Below are 24,926 nucleotides of genomic sequence, written 5' to 3' on the forward strand. Positions count from 1 at the left end.
TAAAATCCAGCTTTGTAGGAAAAACTAGTTCTCTCTTTAAAATAGACAAGTGCATTGAAAACATATACTCTGGATTACGTTAGAATATTCTAACTATTTATTTTGGTAAGTGTTTGTCAACTGTTTGTCAACACATGTCTCAAATAATTGATAAGCTGGACTTCATTAAGATAAAAACAATTCTGTTCTGAGAAAGACAATGACAAGAGAATTAGAAGACAAGACACTGACTGGAAGAAAATATTTGCAAAAGACACATCTGATAAAGGGCTATTATAAAAACTATACAAAGAACTCTTAGAACTCAACAAGCAAAAAAACAAGCAACCCAATTAAAAATGGGCCAAAACTTTAACAGACACTCCCTAAAGAAGATATACAACATGGCAAATAAGCAAATAAAAAGATGCTCCGGGCTTCCCTGGTGGCGCAGTGGTTGAGAGTCTGCCTGCCGATGCAGGGGACGCGGGTTAGTGCCCCAGTCCGGGAAGATCCCACATGCCGCGGAGCGGCTGGGCCCGTGCGCCATGGCCGCTGAGCCTGCGCGTCCGGAGCCTGTGCTCCGCAGCGGGAGAGGCCACAACAGTGAGAGGCCCGCATATCGCAAAAAAAAAGAAAAAAAGATGCTTCACATCATCAGGGAAATGTAAATTAAAACAATGAGATGAACACTACATGCCTATTAGAACGGCTAAAATCCAAAACACCGACAATGCCAAATGCAGGTGAGGATGTGGAACAACAGGAATTGTCATTCGTTGCTGATAAGAATGCAAAATAGTACAGATACTATGGAAGACAGTTTGGCAGTTATTTACAAAACTAAACATACTCTAACCATGCAATCCAGCAATTGTGCTCCTCGGTATTTATGCAAAGAGGTTGAAAAATTATGTCCACACAAAAACTACACACAGATGTTTAGAGCAGCTGTATGCCTAATTTCCAAAACTTGGGAGCCACAGAGGTCCTTCAGTAGGTGAAGGTTAAACTATGACACATCCAGATAGTGGAATATGATTCAGCACTAAAAAAGCAATGAGCTGTCAAGCCATGAGAAGACATGGGGGAAACTTGGATGCATATTATTAAGTGAAAGAAGCCAATCTGAAAAGGCTATACACTATACGATTCCAATTCCATCACGATTCCAATTCCATTCCAGGAAAGGCAACACTATGGAGACAGTAAAAAGATTAGTGGTTGCCAGGGTTGGAGATGGGGAGGGATAAACTAATGGAGCACAGAGGATTTTCAGGGCAATGAAAATACTCTGTATGATACCGTAATGATGAATACATGTCACTATACATTTGTCCAAAGCCAGAGAATATGCAACACTAAGAATTGACCCTAAGTTAAACCACAGAGTTTGGGTGATTATGATAATGTCAACTTAGGTTCACCAACGATAGCTGTTAACATACCACTCTGGTGTGGGATATTGATAACAAAGGAGGCTGTACATGCGTGGGGACAGGGAGTATATGGGAAGTCTCTGTACCTTTCACTCAATTTTGCTGTGAACCTAAAACTTTTTCAAAAATTAACGTCTCAATAAGAATATAAAAAAGTCTCATCTAAATTTTCTAGATTTTTTTTATTTTCAAATAATGTTTTTGTCTCAGATAATGAAGGAAGAGTCAGAATCTTTCCAACGCTGGCAAAAACAAGCAAACAAACATAAAACTATTATTTTCATTGTTAGTAATTGAAAGACTAGAGTCACAAAGATGATTTGTCAATTTCATTCTCTACCATAAGTTATCTACAAGATAAAATCAGAGTTTATATGCTTGGGTTATTGGCATGTAGTACCTGCTCTAGCATTTAGGTCACTATCTCTTTCTGACAAATACATAAATAATTTAATGAGCATTTAGAGGTCAAGTTTACAGATCAAGTATAATAAAGATAGTCTAGTGCTCAGAGAAGTTTGAGATCAAGCGAAGTAAGGGTAGCAAGGGCCCTTCTGTTTTCCATAGAAGTTTTATATTTTCCCTACTTCAAGGTATAGAAAAGAATGTGTATTCTATTGCCTAAATGGATATAACGGCACATGGGGAGTGCGGGTAATAGTGAATGCTTACTGTAGTTCCAGTATCCAGAACCTAAGATAGAGTCAATGATTCATATACTATACCACTTAGTGTATTACAGTAACTAATATCAATAGTTTCATTTTCCTTGCTCTCAGAGTCTTTAAAATCACTCAGATCCTCTTAGCACAATTTTCAGTATGATTTTGTTTAATAGTGAATACAATATGCCAATATTTGGGTCATCATTATTCATATAGCCAAGAAGTAGAAACAACCAAAATGTCCAACTGATTAATAGATAAATAAAATGTGACATATCTATAAAATAGATGTTATTTGGCCACAAAAAAGAATGGAGTACTGATCTATGCTACTCCAAGATGAACCTAGAAAACCTTATACTGTGTGAAAGAAACCACTCAAAAAGACCCTTTTGTGTCTGATTCTTTTTATGGGAAATGTTCAGAGTAGACTGAAAGAAGACCAGAGCTGGCCTGGGTATAGGGGCGGGGAAGGGGAATGAACAATAATGAGTATGAGGTTGCTTTTTGGAGGTGACGAAATGTTCTAGAATTATAGAGCAGTTATAGTTGCAAAATTCTGAGACTATACTAAAAATCCATTGAATTATACACTTTAAGGGGTGGAATTATATGGCATATGAAGTACATTGCAATAAAGCTGTTCTAAAAAATGTAGCCTGACAATTTTAAAAGATTACAAACAATGGGATTTAATTAAGTTTTGGTGTTTAATTGCTAATAAGCAACAGGATAAAAACAAAGCTTATCAAAGGCCATCTCTGCAAATTTTCTAATATCTGTAAAAAAAAAATTGAGGTCAATTCTCCAATTTTTTAGTATTCTTGACAAACACTATCTGGAAAATTTGATAATTTTTGTTTTGATTTTCACAGTTTTCAGATAAATACAATTCAAGAACTGTATGTTGGTCCCCAAATGTGCTAGGTGCAGTGGTATTTTTCAATTTTAATGAATTTAATTTGTTAAACTTGATTTAAATATGAATATTGATACTCAAGTTTAAACTAGTTTTAAAATGTTTATATACTTGTTAAAACTAGTTCAATAATCTTCTAAGTAGCCCCTTACCTACTTATCCATACTAGGCCTGCTCTTAAATGTAAAGTTGATGAGTTTCATTGAGATTAATTTCTGCGTATCCTAGAAAGCAGCAGAATATAGTAAAACACCTTCCTTTACACTTATCAGGAAAAATATAACATTATCTATATGTTATATAAAATCTCATTTTGACAAAAAGTGTTAATTGCCCTCATGTAGGAAAATTGATGAGTAAAAATTGTCCTGTGTTTTCTTTTACCTGCACTGTAGCAAAAATATTAAAAAGTAGAAAAACGAACTTCTTACATAGTAAGAATATTTTAAATAGTGAATTAATATCAGAACAGTATAAGAAAGAAGGAAAGAAAGAAAGAAAGAAAGAAAGAAAAAGAAAGAAAGAAAGAAAGAAAGAAAGAAAGAAAGAAAAGAAAGAAAAAGAAAGAAAGAAAGAAAAAGAAAGAAAGAAAGAAAGAAAGAAAGGGGGCTTCCCTGGTGGCGCAGTGGTTGAGAGTCCACCTGCCGATGCAGGGGACACGGGTTCGTGCCCCGGTCCAGGAAGATCCCACATGCCGCGGAGTGGCTGGGCCCGTGAGCCATGGCCCCTCAGCCTGCGCGTCCGGAGCCTGTGCTCCGCAATGGGAGAGGCCACAACAGTGAGAGGCCTGCGTACCACAAAAAAAAAAAGAAAGAAAGAAAGGGATTTATTATTTGCAGTAAACTAAATAATGTCCCCAAAGATATTAGATGCTAGCACCTGGGACCCGCAAATGTTATCTTATTTGGAAAAGATGTCTTTGCAGATGTGATTAAATTTAGGATCTGAAGATGGGGAGACTATCCTGATTGTCTGAGTGGGCGCTAGATGCAATGGCAAATGCCCTTACAATGCGGGGGCAGAAGGCGTTTTGACACAGATGGAGGAGGAGAGGCAATCTGATCCGGGAGGCAGAGACTGGAACGATGCAGACATAAACAAAAGAGCTGGACAAAGTAAAGAATGGATTCTGCCCTAGAGCCTCCAAAGACTGATTGTGGACTTCTGGCTGCCAGAACCCTGAGAGAATAAATTTGTTATCTTAAGTTACCGAGTGTTAATTTTTTACAGCAGCCACAGGAAACTAATACACCATTCATGACTGATCAGTCATCAAATGACAAATGTTTTAGATACCTTCTTGCTTGGAGACAGTAATTCAGATAGATCATTTTAAGAAATTCCTTAAAATCACAAGCTCAGGATTAAAAGAAATCCCCAGCACCACACAGTGCCAAACTCTTACCCAGTCTTTGAATCTGCCTTTGTCCTAGACCCTCAACTTGAACATCTCCAGCAACAAAGAACTCTTATTCCCCAGTCCATATATTCCACCTTTGGACTGCTCTGTCTACTAGAATATATACAATGGAATATTACTCAGCCATAAAAAGAAATGAAATTGAGTTATTGTAGTGCAGTGGATGGACCTAGAGTCTGTCATACAGAGTGAAGTAAGTCAGAAAGAGAAAAACAAATACCGTATGCTAACACATATATATGGAATCTAAAAAAAAAAGGTTCTGAAGAACCTAGGGGCAAGACGGGAATAAAGACACAGATGTAGAAAATGGACTTGAGGATATGGGGAGGGGGAAGGGTAAGCTGGACGAAGTGAGAGAGTGGCATGGACATATATACACTACCAAATGTAAAACAGATAGCTAGTGGGAAGCAGCCACATAGCACAGGGAGAACAGCTCGGTGCTTTGTAACCACCTAGAGGGGTGGGATAGGGAGGGTGGGAGGGAGATGCAAGAGGGAGGAGATACGGGGATATATGTATATGTATAGCTGATTCACTTTGTTATACAGCAGAAACACACACACACAAAATAAATAAATAAAACCTGAGTTGAAACCTAGCTTTTCACTCATTGATTAAACCTCAAGAGACGTATTTAACATGTCTAGTCCTTTCCCCAATTTGTGATCCTTCAAAAAATTGAAAACAGCTTCCTAAATCTTCCTTTTTTGAGACTAAATATTTGCAGTTAATTATCAATGTATCATATGATACGAACATTTAATCCAGGCTTTCTTCAAGTGACTTTCCTGGACCTGCAATATCAGTATCCTCTGGAAACACATTAGAAAAGTGAATTCTTATGTCCCACCTCAGACCTACTGAACCAGAAACTGGTGGGCGGGGCCCAGCAATCTATTTGAACAAGATTTCCAGTTAATTGGTACTTGCTAAAGTTTGAGAATCATTACTTTTACCTAACCTACAGTACTAGCCTTACTATAAATGAGGGTCCTGAAATATCAGAACTATTATTATTTTTCTAGGTAAAATTAGAAAATGTTCAAGCTCTTCTGTCACATTTTTGGAGATCAATTTTAAAAGACATGTAAAAGCCTTAAAATGGTATCACCAAAATCCTTAGTGTTATTCATTTCCATTATACTTCAATTGAATTTCACTGTATGATTTTAGGGTATATATTTTTAAATGCATGCAATTCTCTGTCCAGGAAAACATCACCGTCTGTTCATAAAGGTAATGATCAATTCAATAAGCAACACAGAAAGGGGTACTTTTAAATTTGTAGTGTGGGTAGCAGATGTACCAATAATCACACCGATGTATTAACTTCGACACTTAGTGGGTTAATGAACTGACAACTGTGAAATTTGTAGCGATAATCTGATCATACTCAAGTCAGAAGAGGAATGTGTTACAGAGAGGCAAAGTCAGCCCATCCAGCTCATTGAGAGACAACAAACGTGGTTTCATTGTGTGTGCATGCGCAACATATAGTCATATTCCATTGTTGAGTTCCATCAACAAGTATTCATTGAATTCCAACTCTGTTCCAGACTTGTAAGCACCAGAAATAAAGCAGAAAATAATATGGACAATAATGTCTGCCCTTGCAAATTTTGTGTTCTAGTGAAAGAATATACAATAAATACTTATATTTACTAAGCAAATACTATGTGCCAGACATTGTCTTGAGCACCTTACAACCTATCATAAACCCTCTGACACAAAGTTTGCCAACTCTGCCTTTCAAATATTCTGGAAGACCCAAGGATGAGGGATTCTTTGCCAAACATTTGCTGGATGAATGATGCCCCAAAGTCTACGATTAATAGATATTCCTTTGATTCAAGTCAACTGTAAAATTTGGACTTTCTCATTGGAAAAACACTAGTATGTTCAAAATACATTACAGGTTTTTGTTTTGTTTTTAAGAAGGGATCTTGTGGATAGCTTCTTTTTGGAGGGACTTCACCCTTTGAAGGAGAATGACCTAAGTGACCAAGTCATAAAAGCAGATTATTCCAAAGCGAAGTACCTAGATGATTCTTGAACATAATCTAGCAAACCCTAGTCTTTAGCAACAAATCATATTTAAGATAATGATTAATGGCTAATGATCCTCAAAGGATAGGTGGGAGATTAAGAGGACAGACGTAAAGGAGAAACAGTTTGCAAAATCCCATACTTATTCCTAAGTACCCTTCTGGGGGACCTCTGATGTGGCGGCCAATTCTCTCCTACATTCTGTGTTGACTCAACAAGGTCAGTGTTGAGTTTCAAAGGTAAAGAAGATATTTTGTCCTACTGAGATGAGAAGGTTGAGCTAGAGAGAGTAAGAAAAATTGAGAAGAGACAAATGAAAACTTCCCAGAAGTGTAGGAGGTAATTTAAAGTGGTGGATGGATAAGTTCTTAAATATTAAATAATAGATTCAGTTTAATGGAAAGAAAAAATGATAACATTGAGCCTCTCACTCCACCTCTTCAGCGATGGCAGTTGCTGGTCTCTAGGTAATACCAAGAATACACAGAGACCACAAACTCAAGCCACCTGCATCTGTGAACAGCCTTGTTTATTTTGGGCCCCCCAAGTTGCTAACACTGGTATCGCGAGCTCTCTCTTCCAAAGCAAGGATAGACTAAATTGCAGCTTTGCTCATTCCGACTTAAACATTTCATTCATCCTCCTCCAGTGGCCTCCCTAATATTACCACTCTAAGCAACAACCCTCCCTTTTGTACTTCTTATACAACTTACCTCTGACGCAATACATCATAGCAGAGTGGCGTATCTCTTAAGCACAGTGTCACACGGACAGGCCTCCTCCTTCATTCTCTGCTCCTGACCTTATCCCTCTTTCCTCACTGTGTTGTACACCAGCCCAGCACCTCTTATCTTCCACTGACAACTACGCTGATTTTCTGTTCATCTGTGCTCCCTCATTCCCATAATCCTTAAAGCAGCCTTCCCTGGCAGCCTCAGACTTCAGTGTTGCTTCCCCGTCGTGCTTCCCGAGCACAGTGACATAAAACTATTAGGCACACAATAGGTATTTATGGGATAAAGGAACAAACTCGCTTACCTAGATCTACTGAGGAAAACTGGAGAGCATTTACAGACAGAGAAAGCAAACGTAGGTGAGGAGCCTTGTAACTCCGGCCACTCAGAGAGGGAGTGCTTGCCTAGCAATCCGATCAGGTGCAATCACTTTGGGCTCCGGATGCATCCATTTTAGGTCCTTTCTGCATAGCAGGTTTCTACAGGTCATGAGAAGAAATGCCATGAGAACACTGAGCTTCTCAGGGGATAGGAAGCCAAAGGCAATCTTTCCCTATTTCACATTGTTATGGGAGCCGGACCTGTTTCAAAGTTAAAGTTGTTCGGTTCTTAGCATCCACAGGAGGAGAAAGGGACTGTTTCTAGGAAAAAGACTAAAAGACTTCAGCAAGCCTCAATGCCCCTAAATGCAAAAAAAAAAAAAAAAAAAGCTGAAATACAGAATAGTTCCTCAGAATCTATACTTCGATATTAGATCATAGATGATACATTTAAAGTATTTATTGTAGGGCTTAATCCCCCTCTGAGAGAATTGACACAATCTATCAGCTGTAACTACTTCAGAGTAGGCACCTGGTCAACTAAATTCAATGGCTTAGACATGAGTCAACCCAACTTTCTCTTAAAGCGCATGGTGCCCCTGTTCATTTTCAAAGCATTTTTAGGTTACCATACAAACATAGGTAACACAACAATTAGGATCAAATAGTTTCTTGAGCTATGCTCAAGTTATAAGTAATTTATATTCTCCTTTTGAATACAACTTAAAATAAGTAATGAAAGAAAATATGTCTCAAATCATTGGAGATATTTTGGGGGATTTTCAAATTTGGCACTATTAATATACTGAGCTGGATAATTCTTTGTTGTGGGCAGCTGTCTTGTGCCCTGTAGGATATTTAGCAGGAACCCGGGCTGCTATAACTAGATTCTAGTAATATCCCTCCAGTTGTGAGAATGAAAAAAGTCCCAAGTCATTGCCAAATTCTCCTAATTCAGAACTACTGGACTATGGGTACTAAGCTAGAGAAAGTATGGGCTATCATACAACCTTAAGATCCTATAGAAAACAGTGTGGATATTCAAAAAAAAATTAAGAATGGAACAACCATATGACTAGCTATTCCACTTCTGGATATTTATCTGAAGAATACAAAAAGACTAATTTGAAGAGATATGTGCACCTCCATGTTCATTGCAGCATTATTTATAATAGCTACCATATCGAAGCAACCTAAATGTCCATAGGTGGATGAATGGATAAAGGAACTATGGTTTATATGTACAATGAAATATTATTTAGCTGTAAAATGGAATGAAATCTTACCATCTGTTACAACAAGGATGGACCTTGAGGACATTATGCTAGATGAAATAAGTCAGAGAAAGACAAATACTCTATGATCTCTCTTATATGTAGAATCTACAAAACAAAAACAAAAACAAAATAAAACAAAACAACAAGCTTATAGATACAGAGAACAGATTGGTGGTTGCCAGAGGTGGGAGGTGGGGGAGAGAGAAATGGGTAAAAATAAACAAACAAACAAATAAAATTACATCAAAAGAAAATTTCAAAGGATATACATTAAAGATATAGCATTTAACCAGAAGAATAAGAAGTACTCATAGCTTTTAATTTGTAAATTCTCTCAGTAATATTAAATAAGAACTTTGGAAGGGATAGAAATCAACAAATAAGTATAAATAAATGAATTAGGTAAGTAGAAGAAACAAAACAAATGATGGAAAAAAATCCAGATTTGCATTAAGCATTCAAAAATACTTGAAGTATTACTTGGAAAAAGAAGGTAGGCAGAAAGTATTAAATACCTAAATTTTTGTTTTATGGCTAATGCAGTAAGGGCATTCACGCTCTTATATGCCATGACATGGGCTGGTATCATTTCCAGTTCTCAGTGTTTTGTCTGGAGTACCTAATCTTTATTGTGAAGGTGATCTGAGTCATGTAGCCAAGAGAGGTGCATGTAAGGAGAGGTGAGGCTTGTAGCTAAGGATTATATGGAAGGATGATGTCTTACGCCAATGGTTTTACCCACTCTGCTCCATTTTGCATGTGTTCACTCTTAACAGAACGCTATGCACTGTTTCAAAGGGAGTAGGAAGGGGGGAGGAGGAAAGTCCTTGCCCTGTTAGTACTCAGGGCTGTCTAGAAATTCTCAACATTGTTCACCTCTGGCACTGCTCTACTTCCCAGTGATTTTGCTTTGATGGTTTAACTTCAGACACTCTCAACATCTTGTAAAGAATTATTAGTGATTAGTTGAAATGACGGTACATGAAAAGGGCAGATGGTACAACAGTAATAGAGGTAATTACTGTTCAGATACTTCATATTGGCTTATACTCTATGTACCATACTTTGCTTAATTTTTGGAATGACAGAACAATAACTGATCACAGAAAGCAAAATTATCTCCACTTTATACAAGAATGAAGATATATCTTCCTAGATTTATATAAATTCCATAATGTCTGCTAAACCATATTCTGACTTTCATTACCCAAGACAAATCCCATTATCTTCAACAAGATGGGCATGCAAGTATTTAAGGGCAGGATGTGTTTCTAAATGAATGAACTGTGAGCAACTATAAGAATGATATGCTTTTATTTTACTGAGGTTTTCTGGTTAGCATAAGCTATAAAGAGTAGCTCAGATGGTTTGCACATGGCATCCAAGCCCCAGATAAGCTTTACTGGAATCAGTGCACTGTGCTCATATTTGTTATTCAAGTAAATGGACCCTGAAAACCATAAGATAAGTAATAAAACTAATAGTGCCTTCATCATTTAGAACTACCTAACCTATTCCTAAATGTACAAACATTTAACCTTTACCGTGACAGTTCTGTATTGTACTATTTAAAAAGTTTTTGTTGTGAAGATATTTTACTATTGTCAGCTATCACTAAAATAATTCTATTTTGGCATTTCACCTCCATGCCATTCATATTTGTGGCCTATAGAAGAACCCCAAGTAACCTCAATATCTAGGAATTTAGGAAAACCAGATGCTTGTTGGGTAACACTAACACATTCCAGAAACTTCCATTTGCCCCACTAGTCATTGTTGTAATCATGCTGTCTCCTCTAGATATACTCATTATATTGGCAAGAGAGACATAAGGAAGCAGGAGCCACAGAAAAAGTGATTTGAAACTCTAAAACTAACAATTCCTTTATAACAACGTCTATCTGGGTTCCAGGAAAACACAGACTTTTAGTTGTGTAGACAAATGACACTAATTTATAACTGGTATTTGTTTAACTTACATTTTAATAGAATTTAATATAAGTTTTACTCAAAGGAAGCCGAAACCCATTGGGGTCTATTAAAGAGGAGCAACTACCCACCAAAAGAGGGTTCCAAGTTGCCTCAGTTGTCGACACTCCTCTCTAGTCTATGGCAGTATTCCTCAGAATTTAGTGTGCAGAAGAATAAACCAAGAAGTTTATTAAAAATGTAGATTCCTGGGCTTCCCTGGTGGCACAGTGGTTGAGAGTCCGCCTGCCGATGCAGGGGACACGGGTTCGTGCCCCGCTCCGGGAAGGTCCCACGTGCCACGGAGCGGCTGGGCCCGTGAGCCATGGCCCCTGAGCCTGCGCGTCTGGAGCCTGTGCTCCGCAATGGGAGAGGCCACAACAGTGAGAGGCCCGCGTACCGCAAAAACAAACAAACAAACAAACAAACAAATGTAGATTCCTGATCCCACCAAGAGATTTTAATTTATATCTTCTGGAAAAAAGCCTAGAATGCCACATTTTAAAATAAATGCCTCGAGATTCTAGTGCAAATAAGTTACAGATGTAGATCAACATTGGTCAACTGACTTGTTTAGAATATAAACAAAACTTCCCAGGGCTCAACACCAGTTCTGTAGGAGAGCATCAGAAATGCCGGCTGGACTAGACAAATGCTTGACCAGAGCACAGATTGTGATTTTTTTCACATCTTACAATAACCCTGCATTAGATTACATCTCTGTGCATGCATGTGTGTGTGTGTACAAGAAGTCTGTGAACACTTTATGGAATTGTGAGACTGTTGATCGTTTTATAAGATAAAAAGTGTCAACATTATCATGTAGAATTAAGGGAATGGTATTTATGACAGGAGCAACTTTTTTGGTATACCCTTTAATAGGTTTTTATGGTTTCTGAATTTCTGCAGTCATATATTGGGGGATGGGGGTTGAAGCTTGGATTAACCTGTGGCATTTTTCCCAAAAAAGGGGCTCTTGGTTAAGATATGCTGAGTTGAGAGCAAAAATAATTTAGATACTCCCTTTTGATTTTTAATATAAGGAATAGATAGAAGTTTTATCAAAAAATGAATCATGTTCCCTAAAATCCATTTATCCTTCTTTCCCCACCAAAACCTCTTTCCCTAGTTCCTAACTCACTGCAAACCCACTACTCCCCCTCTTTTCTTCCCTCAAACTCCAGCATTCATAAGTGATCCTTCTTCTTAACTCCACTTACCTACTTTATTGAATAAAATGTTTTCCAGATCTCTAGCTTTTTTGAAACTCTTCTGGCAATGAAAAATGTTAATTATGAGATCCAATCATCTCCTTGTAGCATTCATACTATTTGATCTTTCTTCATAATTTATAACTTTTCATAATCCACTCCTATTTGTAGACCCCTGCTCCATTTTTATTCAAATACCATTCTCATTTAGTTCTCTTGTGCCGCGATTACATTTTTCTTGTCTCTTCTCTAAATAGTCTTTCTTTGGCTTTTTCTACACATTCCATTTGCTGCACTTGGGTAACCAAAATGATGCTCTTGGCTCCAACTACCACTACATGCCATGCTTCCAAAATCTAGGGTTCAGATCCAGACTCTCTCCTGAAATCCAGGTCTACATTTGTAAAACTACATTCCTCCACCTAGATGTCACACTATGTCTTTCAGGATCTTGGCAGGAAGCAGAAAGAACACTGAAATGCGATTCTAAAGAGAAATTGATGATGTATAGCAAAGGTGAAAGAAAGATGTTAAGAGATTGAGAGACCAGCTAGAGCTGGAGGATGTTACCAACTACTCCTGAGGGGACAGAAGAGGAAGAGTGGTATAGAAGTTCAACCAGTGCTAGAGTCCTGGATAAAAAGCTGATGAGCCATGAAGGAAGCAGGACAGAAATTTACATAGATAGTCAATACTGTGGTTAGTGACATAATAATTATTATATCTCCACATTAAATGTGTTTTGCAGACACAGCCCTGGTCTGATACTAAGGAAAATTAATCTGGGCCAATTAACTTTCTTTCTGCTAGATTAGTTCAAACTGTGCATAGTAAAAATTGTTAAATTCTGAATTTATCTCAAGGCAATTTATCTGGCATTTGATATTTGGTTTTCTAAAGATAACAACAGATGAACTGTGATAACCATTTTTCTATGAAGGATGCCTGCTACCTTTAAATAAATAACATCAATTTTATTATCAAATTTTCTCAATCAAAAAATATTTTCTCAAGGAAGCTTCATATTGAATATTATGAAAATATTCTTTAAACATTTGAATAAACATATAAAACTTTATATAATAAGAAAATGACTGAATATTATAGAATTGCTAAATTTCTCTGCAAGTCCAAATGGAAGGATAATTCTAGGTTTTGATGCTGTAAATCCAATTAAAAGTATATTAATATCTTGCTTAAGCTCTTTAAAGGTAGTTTTAGGGTATATGAAGCAAAATATCTGGTAACTTGCTTCTCTTTACTTTCAGTCAATCTGGAATATTTATAAAATATTCTACACCTGTATTTAATTTGCATATTAATATGGTGATTCATGTTTAAAATAAATCAATCTCTCTTTTTTGCACTTAATATATATTGTACAGATTCTTAACAAATAAACTTTTGCTATGTGCTACACTTGGTAAACACGCACAAAAATGGGTTTTATTATTATTGTCTTTTATACTACGTCCCTTTTTACAGATCTTTCTTCATTTTTCAGTATTTATGCATTTTTTTAAAACATAGGATGGGATGCACTAACAATACTTGATTGCGAGGACAATATTTTCTCAGACTTTACCATCCTTAGAGAAAAGAAAAAGAAACCTTCTGCATTCCTCTAGTTTTGGATTAAAAGTAAATAAAAACGGGATTCTTTTTCACAAAAATGTAATTTATAAAAAAGTATGTTTTCATTCAAATTTACTCAGAACCGTAACAGTGAACAAAGACATAATGATTGCCCAAATAAATTGTTTTGTACAGTTGTTTTTTCTTCCTCTGGGATTAACTGAGATTATTCAGCCTGGAAAATGCGGTAATAGCACTTAAAAATACCTTACTCGGTAAACCAAACACACAATTCTGCAGGTGCCTGCAGAACGAGCATCATCATTACCTATCTGCTTAGTTGGTGGGTTTACTTGGCCTTGGCTCTGCTTTCAGAGGCTGGGGGACTGCATGTTTCTCATTAAAATGGAACTATGAAGAATTAAAAGCCAAACATGAGACACAATTTATTTTCCTATGTTATATTACGATGTTTAATCAGAAGAACTTTAACTCATACACTGTATGGTGTGTAATACCCATGAATTAGCCAAATGGGTGGCCCAGGGCACAGAAGAAAAAACATATTTATTGGAGTCCCATAGCATTTTTTAGTCTCATGTGTTTTGATAGATGGAGAACATAATCATGAGAATTTAACTAACTTGCCCACGTTATCACACAGTTGTTTGGTAGAACTGGGGGTAGAAGGCATGTCTTCTGGCTGCTCCATGTAGAATGTAACTGAGAAGAACATGTCATTGCCTGTCTGTCTCTCAATCTGCCCGTGTTTCTTTCATGTACGTGCAAGGCAGAAATTGCGTTCAATGAGGTCAGAACTTCCAAAGACACCATTTTGTCTTTTTTTAGAGATAGAAACCTGTTAATTATAATTCCTCATACTGCTTAGTTGCTCACGTGTTTTCCCTTCTGAGACTAAAATATTTGGGTGCAAGTAATACCCAAGTCTCAGAAGTCACTGATGATAATACAACGAGGCACTTTTTGATGGTTCATAAAACATTTTCATTTGCCTGGATTCAATCATTCTCAACATCTCAACAGGATGACCCTTTTTAATGTAAAATAAATGTAAGTATAACAGCTGTATGTTACTATCAGTTGATTTTTTAAATAAATTACAAATGAACTATAAACCATGTTACATAAATTTCTATTTAATGCATCACAATGTTGTGAATTTTCTTAAACTTAAAAAACCATAGTATGTTAATACATTGTCTATTCAATCTATACAGAATGCATTGTTTGTTTTCAGATTTACAGATTCCCCTATAATATATCTGAGTCCATCTGGAATTCACCACCAGTAGTTTAGGAACCTCTGAGTAATTTGTTATGAACTTGCTGAGTTGTTGAGATTAGGGTGGGGTTGCCTTCACTTTTAAATTCTGTGAAAGATATGTAATTAAGATATAATCCAGTACACAGTTACTAAGAGTTGAAGTCAGTGAATGTTGACAATTGTATAGGCCTCTGTAACCAAGATCCAAAACAAAGTGTGGAGTATTTCTATCTGCAGAGAATCTCCTTACATCTCCCACACCACCTCCTACCAAGAGGCAACCACTTATTTGACTTTTATCATTAGACATTAGTATTGCCTGTTCTAGAACTTCAGCTAAACAAATGATACAGTATATACCCTTTTTCCCCTGCCTCCTTTCACTCAGCATAGTGTTTTTGAGATTTATCCATGTTGTTATATGTATCAGTATTTCATACATTTTTGTTTCTGAGGAACATTCCACATGTATATTTAAACCACAATTTGTTTATTTATTTTCATTTGATATTTAGGTTGTTGCCAGTTCTGAGCTTCTCAGAACTGCTATGGAAATTCATGTACAGTTCTGTTAATGGGCATATGTTTTCACTTCTCTTGAGAAAATACCTAGAATTGGAAGTATATGGTCACAGACATGCTTTACTTTATAATAAATTGTCAATTTGTTTTCTAGAAAGGTTATACTACTTTACACTTACACAGAAATTATCACAGTTGCACGTATTCAAAATTCTTGTCAGCATTTGGGTATGTCTGCTGTTTTCATTTTAGCCATTCCAGTGGATGAGAAATGGTACCTCAATTTAGGTTTAGTTTGTATATCTTTGATGACTAATGATGTTGAGCACCTTTTCACATACTTAGCTATTTGTATACTTTTTGTGATATGCCTGTTCCCGTCTTTAGTCCCCTTTTTAATTTGGTTGCTTACCTTTGTTATTATGGATTTGTTGAGTCAACTATGTCCATACTGATTTTTTGTCTGTAAAATCTGTCCATTTCTGGTAGAGGGGTGTTAAAATCTCCTACTGTGATAATGAATTCATCTGATTCTCTTTGCAATTCTATTAGTTTTTGCTTCACATAGTCTGATGTTCTGTTGTTAGGTTCTGCACATTAAGCATTGTTATGTCTTCTTGGAGAATTGACCCCTTCATCATTATGTAATGCCTTTATTTATCCCTGAAAACTTTCCTTGCTTTAAAACCTGCACTGTCTGAAATTAGTATAGCTACTCTTGCTTTCTTTTGATTAGTGTTAGCATGGTATATTTTTCTCCATGCATTTACTTATAATTTATATATGTCTTTATATTTAAAGGTTTCTTAGAGAAAACATATAGTTGGCTATTGTTTTCTGATCCACTCTGAATCTATTTTTTAATTGGTGAATTTAGACAATTGATGTTCAAAGTGAGTATTGATGTAGTGAATTAATATCTACCATACCTGTTACTGTTTTCTATTTGTTGTCCTTTTTCTTTGTCCCTACTTTTGTCTTCTACTTATTTTTTCTGCCTTCTGCGGTTTTAATTGCACATTTTATATAATTCCATTTTCTCTCCTTTATTGACATATCACATGGATAAACTTCCTTTTTCACAAGAAATTTATCCATTTCGTATAAATTGTCAAATTTATTCACACGATGTTGCTCATAACATATCCCTTTTGGGAATTTTTGTAGGATATGTATTGATATGCCTCTTTTCATTACTAATGTTGGTCATTTGTATCTTCTCTCTTTTTAAATTTTTTTGAAAAGTTTTGCTAGAGGTTGATTTAAAGTAATTTTTAAAAGAGAGATTTTGACTTTATCAATTTTCTCTATTATTTCCCTTTTTGTATTTCTTCGATTTTTGTTTTTAAATATTTTCCTTTAGTTTAGCTTCAGTTTGCTCTTATTTTTCTGTCTTCAGGTAAAAACTTTAGATAATCAATTTTAAACATTTCTTATTTGTAAATGTAGGGTTTTAAAGTTATGGATAACTCTCTAAGCATAGATTTAACTGCATCCCACAAGTTTTAATATGTTGTACTTATTATATTCACTCAAACTCAAATTTTATTTTCCCTCTGATTTCTTTATTGACCAACAGGTTATAGAGGATGTGTTGATTCATTTCTAGATATTTGTTAAATTTCTGGATCTTATTTTATTAATTTATAATTTAAAGTCATTAGTCAGACAAAATGCTCTGAATTATTTTAAACCTGTAATAGATATTGAGACTTGCTTTGTGGCCCAGAATGTGTTTACCTAAACGATTTTATTTTTGCCCACAGTTCTTGTATGTAGTATTTTATTAATGTAAATAAATTCAAGTAAGTTAACAATAGTCAGATTTTTTTATATCCTTACTGTTTGTTTTTTATTGCCCCAGATTTTTTCAACCAGTAAGGGTGTGGTATGAAAATCTTCAACTATAGTTATTGATGTCCCTTTTGTCTAACATATATTTCATGTATTTTGAAGCTCTGTTATTAGGTGAGTACACACTTAAGACTATGAATAGTTTTTTTAGTCAAAATTTATTATATGTATCAATATAGTCAAAATGTATGGTCAATGGGGTCTGCAGAGTGAAAAAGAGTGACAGATATCTTTAAGTCTTGTCTAAAATTTAAATCTTGTCTCTCACTGAAAATATCTAGGAAAGGTTAGTAACAAAGTTTGAAAATCACAAATGCTATTCTCAGACTCCCTGGTATGTCCCTTTACTGAAAAAACATAAAGAAAAATTAGTTACCAGGAATCACTCTTAGGAAACTCTAGAACCAAGTAAAGTGTAGTGAAATTACCATTTTCAGGATAAACCAATATTTAGATTCAAAAATCCATACCTTCTCAATAGCCTCTTCCAATAAACACTGTGTCTCCAATACTCCGTACGTGTCCAAACCTCTTACTTCTTCCATGGAGCCAAATATATTCTAAAATGTGTTTATAAATCAATATTTAGGGGGCTTCCCTGGTGGCGCAGTGGTTGAGAGTCCGCCTGCCGATGCAGGGGACACGGGTTCGTGCCCCGGTCCGGGAAGATCCCACATGCCGCGGAGCGGCTGGGCCCGTGAGCCATGGTCGCTGAGCCTGCGTGTCCGGAGCCTGTGCTCCGCAACGGGAGAGGCCACAACAGTGAGAGGTCCGTGTACTGCTTAAAAAAAAAAAAAAAAAAAAAAAATCAGTATTTAGGGATCAGACCTAGAATGAGAAAAAACAGTATTTTAAAATATTTTTATGGTTAAATGGTCTTATGTTTGTATCTGTGAGAATGAGTATCATTTAATCAAATAATCTCCTCCTGGAATAAAATAAAACCCTCAAATAAGTATCTCACAAATATGAATTTATTTTAGTTATACTATTGGTTGCAGCACAAAAATACCTACTAAGAATAAACGTCTCAAGAAATGAGAATTAAATTTGATTTTACTATTGAGCTCTCTTTATTCAGGATAATTGTTCATTTTGTATGCTTCAGAATATTATAGTTAACTCAAGGTGATGCTTCTTGACTACTAGTAATTACCACTCAATATTAGCACCTGTGAAGTCAAGATAATTTCAGAAATGAAGAGTTTACAAAGTTCTTCCTTTTTAAGAAATGTTCATTAAGAAATGTTCATTTGTATTTTTGCATATCCTTTTCGGATCACTAATTTCCAATATGTTCAAAAGACACTGCTACCTGTTATAGAAGAGCAACTTAAAATCGGCATTATTTCCTTAGGTAGTTATTAGTTTTTGAAAAACATTAGTTGTTGGTGAACACTATAAAAGGTTTCCCAAAAGCCACAGGAAGCCTCGAGGAGACAGTCTCTGTTCCGACCAGAATATTTCTAAGTCAAAGAAGCTAAATGATAACTTAAGAGATAATGCATACTTTAAAAAAAATTAGCAAGTGCTTAAGTGGTTCTTTAACATGATTCATTGTTATGAGGTTATGATAGATTATGAAATGAATTAAATATAAATAAGTAAAAATAGTGACATAGCTTTTGTAAATTGCAATTAGTGTCCTTAAATTTGAAAGAGTGTATGAGGTTCACACCTGCAAGAAATCAGGCAGTAATCAAATAATACTACAAACGGATGATGCTAAAATCCATTCCAGTTGTATGAATTTTTTTTCAGTGTCCTAACAACAGTCCTTCTATCGTTCCCAACAATTTCATTTTCAGTTAGTTTTTTCATGCATAAAACAAGTTGTACTCCATGATGCAGGTGGGATTCTTGGTCACCCCATTCCTTCTAGTCAACCTGATTCAATCTCAAGGTATAATTGTAAATTTCATCTTTACATGAAGTATTCCCTAAGTCTCCAAACTCTTACCAAACTCTATTTTTCCAGAATCTGCAGTATTAACATTTATATATTGTCCCTTAGCATAAATGTTATGCCAGTCAGTGTTAGGTGTAAATATGTAATATTTCACAACTCAGTTTGACCTCAAAGACAAATACTCTGAGATTTCAGTAGCCACATCTCCAAGCACAATGTTGCAATATCCCTAGTTTGACCAGAAGCAACATTACTACTGTAGTAACTTAGACAATATTTTCAATATCTGTAGTTGCAAGGATTATTCTGTTTATTAAGTGGGGATATGTATTCGTATTCTTTCTGGTTTCTGAAAAAAAATACAGAAAAATTGTATCCCTCTTTTAAATAGCAATCCTTCCAATCTATAAAGATAGTTATCCAGTCATTTCTAGGCTATTTTCTTTCTGTTATCTCTTAGATTCTCTTTCTCCTGGTTTTTAGACTATCATCCTACTCCAGGTATATTTTACTCTTTTCAGTTCTCTCATAAAATATGCCTGGGAAAACTGAACATATATTCTCAATGTGGTTGCCAAGAATTGTGAAGGGTGAGGTTTCATCCTAAATACAAACTAGCAAGTAACCTGCCATAGTTTCATGGACGCTAACAGAAGATGTGAGATCCCTACCTCAGAGACAATGGACTTTGTTACTCTAAGAGTAGCAGACAGAAACTGATTTATGTTTTCATCAGTGCCCCCTTGCTCTCAAAGTCAAAAAAGGTTGACAGGGAGTGGCCCAGATGGATGCTGGGCAGACAGTGAGTTCGTGTTATAGCTGAGGAACACCAAACCCAGGAAACCCCAAACTTCATATTGGGCTACAAACAAACTTTACTCCAGGGGGAAACATTATCTTTGTTACACTGGGCAGAGAACAAACTTGCTCTATGCTCCAGAAAAAGACACTAATTCTTTCCATCAAGGCTGTTAGTTATGTAAACGTCCTTGAAAATATAGTTCAGAACAAAAGCTGTTAGGTACTCTACTCTCAATACATCAGACATTTGATTTCGAGTGCAATGAAATTATGGATACTTTCTAAAATATGAGATAAGTGCTGATGATTCTCAGACAGGAGATATTCTCCCACATGTTTGAATAATATAGTCCTCAATTCTGATTCTTCATTTATCCCCCTTGCTCTTTCATACACATGACAGTGGCACCTGGTATATGAATACAATAGTATCTTGTCTAAACTTTGGTTACCAAAACGGAAATTCAAGAGTGCAATTCCAATACAGATCCAATGGGATGATTTCCCATTCAATCTATGCAATCACACAACCATGTTTCACAAGTTCAGTTTTTCAAGAACTTCTGTCTTAGCTAGAGAAAGTGTGAATAGGGCTTGCATTCTAGCACATATCACAGCATTCAAGAGTTCATCAAAATTCTAATTAGCCCTGTAGCATTGAGAAGAATGATGCATGTTACCTGACCAAGAAGACACCTTGGAACCACCATCGGACATTTGATTCATCACGTGAGAAGAATTTTATTTTTCAAATTTTTCACAAAGATTATACATGATTTTAATTATTTTTCTTTGCATTATCTTGATTCCTTCAGAACCCTGGCAGCACAAAGAATATTTTAACACTTGAAAGTAATAAAAATGAATTATATGTATAATCATTTTCTGCTTAAGCTCTTAAATCAGCATAAGGTTAATAGAAGGCTCTAGAGATGGAAAACACGTGCCTCTAGGGTGTTAAGCAGGCTGTTCCAATGCAGGATTACTTCTAGTTTGGAAGATTTAAAGCAGTGTTTTAGGTCTCAAAAACTTTCACAGTATGCTTTGGACCTGATTGCTTTGTCAAATGTCTCCAATCTTGTGAAAATATTCCCTGATATTTAATTAACTGAAACCTTCTTGTCTTCAGATATAACCTCAACTGTAATTAGAAATTCATGTGTCAACATTTCTAATTAGTGGTGGTAATTAATATTTATTGAGGGTGCTCAGAGAAGGTGGTGCTGTTCTAGACCCTTGAGTACAATAAGAAGAATTTCAGAGAAAAAAACATCATGGCAAAGCACACTCACAGGGTTTGGAAATGAAAGGATAAGTCAGTTTGCTGATTGTCATGTCACTCCAACATGTAATAACTGACAGTGGAGAAGCAAGCCAGGACAAAAATGGTTTGCCCAGTGTTGTTGTTGTTTTTCCCTTCAAATTTGAACTTCACTTCTCACAATTTGATTATCTAAAGGCTGGAACTAATCAGGATTTATAACAAACTCATTGAGGCAGCTGTTTAGAAAGGAAAATGATGATTTTGGAAAAACGACAAATACAAATAAGATTATTTTAAAAAATCAACAAACACCATGGACATAGAAAATGTCAAATGTAATAAGTCATAGCAGCAAAGTGTAGGTTCAATATGATATGCTCACACTGAATTTTAATTTCTGAAGATTGTTATCTGACATTTCACCCTGTAGATGTTTATAACATGAAGTACTTTGAGATTTCTTGCATGAAGAAGTATTCTGATGCTGTATAATTTTATTAAAAATTTGAATGGATATCAGAACAAAACAGAGCCAAAAGCAATGATTATTAATATAAACCACATAATATTCAAAACAAAGTTAGATTATAATATAGCACTAAATTCAACAAGATAAATCTAATGGCATAAGGTCAATATTGTATTTAGATCCAAAGATCAAACACACAATACTATAAATACAAGTTTAATGAACCACTTAGGTGTACATATGAAAAGCATAAAAGTACTGAAAGCATAAGAAAATTGTTTTATATAATCTATAATAGAAGGGATAGAAAGATAATTTTAAAATGGCACCAAAATCAATAGCACTAAGGAAAATATGAAAATCTTGACCACTTTAAAATAATACATGTTATGCATGTATACATACAAATAATATTTATATTTAAAAAGTACTGTGTAAGTGACAAGCAGAAAAATATTTGCAAAGTATATGAAAGATATAGGATTATCCTTAAATTACAAAATGCAATTGTTAATTTAAAAAAACCCAGTAACACTGAAACAAGAAAAAATTAAACAAATGGAATGTATTCACTTAAAGAAAAAATGCAAATGCATAGTAAGCATACAAAGATGAATGTCTAGTAATTTAAAATTAATCACAAAATTGAAATTAAAATAACCATGAGGATTTTTTTAACCTTTTAGATTAGTACAGGTTAAAAATATTTGAAATATTGTTGTCAAATGTTGAGAATGGACATGGTTACATGCTATTGGTGGGAGGGTGAAAATTGGTACCATCATTCTGGATGGACATTTGATTCTATGTATCAGTTCCACTTCTAGGGGTTTGTCTGAGGAGATAATAAACAACTGGCCAAAGAGGAACTGACAAAGACTGGAGTAGTGCTTCTAGCAGTAAAAACTAAAAACAACCCAAATGTTAGTCACAAGGAAATTTAATAAATAAATTATGAAATGTCCATACACTGAATAATATGCAGCCATATTAAAGGTTGAGAAAACAATGCATTGGTATAAAAACAGCACCAGTGGTATATTAAGTCTGAAGAGCAGATTACAGAAGAATATATATAATATGATCTAAGCAGTGTTTTTCAAAGTGTGTTAATGGAATATTAGTTCCACCAAAAAGGTTATGTGATCTGTATAATCAAGCTGTTTGAGAAATGATGCGTATCTATCCTTTTTTTTTGAGATTTGCAAGGCACCTAAGTGTATTATAGGTTCTAAAAAATCTGTCCACAAAATAATTTTGTTTAGTCCAACTTACTTGTTAAAATCATTTGATAATTTTTTTTTGCACAGTTCCAGCCTAGGACTTTGTATTTCACTTTAGAAAATGTTACTGTGCGTGCACAGGAATAAAAATTTTCAAAAGAGATGCCAAATTAACAGTGGCCATCCTGGAGAAAGGGAGATTTAGAAATTTTACTGTTCTACGTTATACATTTTCCACGTACATCATACTTGATTTTTTAAAAACTTGAATATCAGAAAAACATAAGTTTTATGGAGAATTTGAGAGGGAAAATGATCACAATCACAGACTTCTGGTTTAAATAACACCTTTAATGTGACCTTGTAGACTTCCCAATTTAATAGCTGTAGACTTTTTGAAAGTTCACCAATTCATAGAACAGCTGAAACTATACCTTATAGAAAAATTATAACCTGAATCATCAGGGAATTCACCCTAAACATAAAGTCACTGTACCTGAATTGAGAAAATACATCTGTGTCCTATTTTATGAAACGTAACAGTACTGTCAGCCTCCAAAAAGGTATACATTTTGTTTCTTTCCCATCGCATCCTTTCTGTCCCATGGTTCCAGTTTTGATACCAGACCAAACTCTGCCATTTCCTATAGCATGCTGTTGGAGGGGCAGAGCAAGAATCCTATACTGCACCCACCACTCACATTTTTAAAAGCCATTTGGACATTGCAAATTCCTGGAGACAAAAGTCAAGCATGAAGTCGGCCAGTGGTGCTTACATCCTGTTTAAGGTGTTATTTCCACAAGTAAAAGGTGGAGGTTCCAAAAGAACAACAGGGCATTGTGTGAATTGAAGAATATCATGAATGCCATTAGTCCAGAGAATCCAAGAACCCAACAGGGTGGAAGAAATGTGACTTAGGGTGAGGTAGCTAACCATAGCCAACAATCAGCCAATAGCTAATAGTCTGTTAGCATCATTTTGGAACACATTAATTGGGAAATACTTGTAGTGATCATAATATAAAGTCATAACTCCAGTAACTTTGCTCTGGTTGCAGAGTTGTGGAGTGCCACAGTCTGCACATCACAAGATAAGAGTCATTTTGACAAATGAATGTATGTCTACAGAAGGCCTGGATGGATAATAAGCATATGGAAATCATGTTCTTGAAGGAATAACTGATGAGACCGTACACAGCATTTTACCCCAAAAAAGAAAAATGTTAAGAAATACCAAAGGAACTAGTAGCTGGTAAAATTTAAAGAGTATAAAAACATCAGAGAAGAGCAAATTAATTCACTATTGCCTATATTTTCTTTTTTGTTATTTATCTTTATTTTGCCTGAATTTGCTTATATTTTCCTGTAGAACTTAGCTAAATCAATAATTAAGAAACAGTACCAGGGCTTCCCTGGTGGCACAGTGGTTGAGAGTCCGCCTGCCGATGCAGGGGACGCAGGTTCGTGCCTCGGTTCGGGAGGATCCCACGTGCCATGGAGCGGCTGGGCCGGTGAGCCATGGCCGCTAAGCCTGCGCGTCCGGAGCCTGTGCTCCGCAACGGGAGAGGCCACAACAGTGAGAGGGCCGCGTACCACAAAACAACAACAACAACAACAACAAAAGTACCACGGTTTAAAACCAAGTTCTGGAACCATAAAATTAGAAAGACAGAGATATCAACAACTTACATTCCAGAGCAATTCTCCTCAAGACATAGGGGAAAACTGAAATACAAAGACTATCCTCTTCTTGATGCATAAAATGATGATGTATCTGTATGTAATTATTTAATTTATTATATGCTAAATAATTCCAAACTTAGGCATAAATACCTTCAAGTTTAATTCAGCCATTTGGGTATCTTTAAATACATTGAAATCTCCCATCTAAAGGAGCAATTACCAATTCTGGGTTATTTGCGTTAGATTAGGATGGTTTTATGAGGTTTTCACTTAATAGCACATATACCCTACGTATATATTCAGCTCCTTATCCCTCTTTTCACATCTTTCTTATGTATCTTAATATCTGTTCTTCTT

This window comes from Globicephala melas, chromosome 14 (genome assembly GCF_963455315.2).
Source record: "Globicephala melas chromosome 14, mGloMel1.2, whole genome shotgun sequence".
In the NCBI taxonomy this organism is placed as follows: Eukaryota; Metazoa; Chordata; class Mammalia; order Artiodactyla; family Delphinidae; genus Globicephala; species Globicephala melas.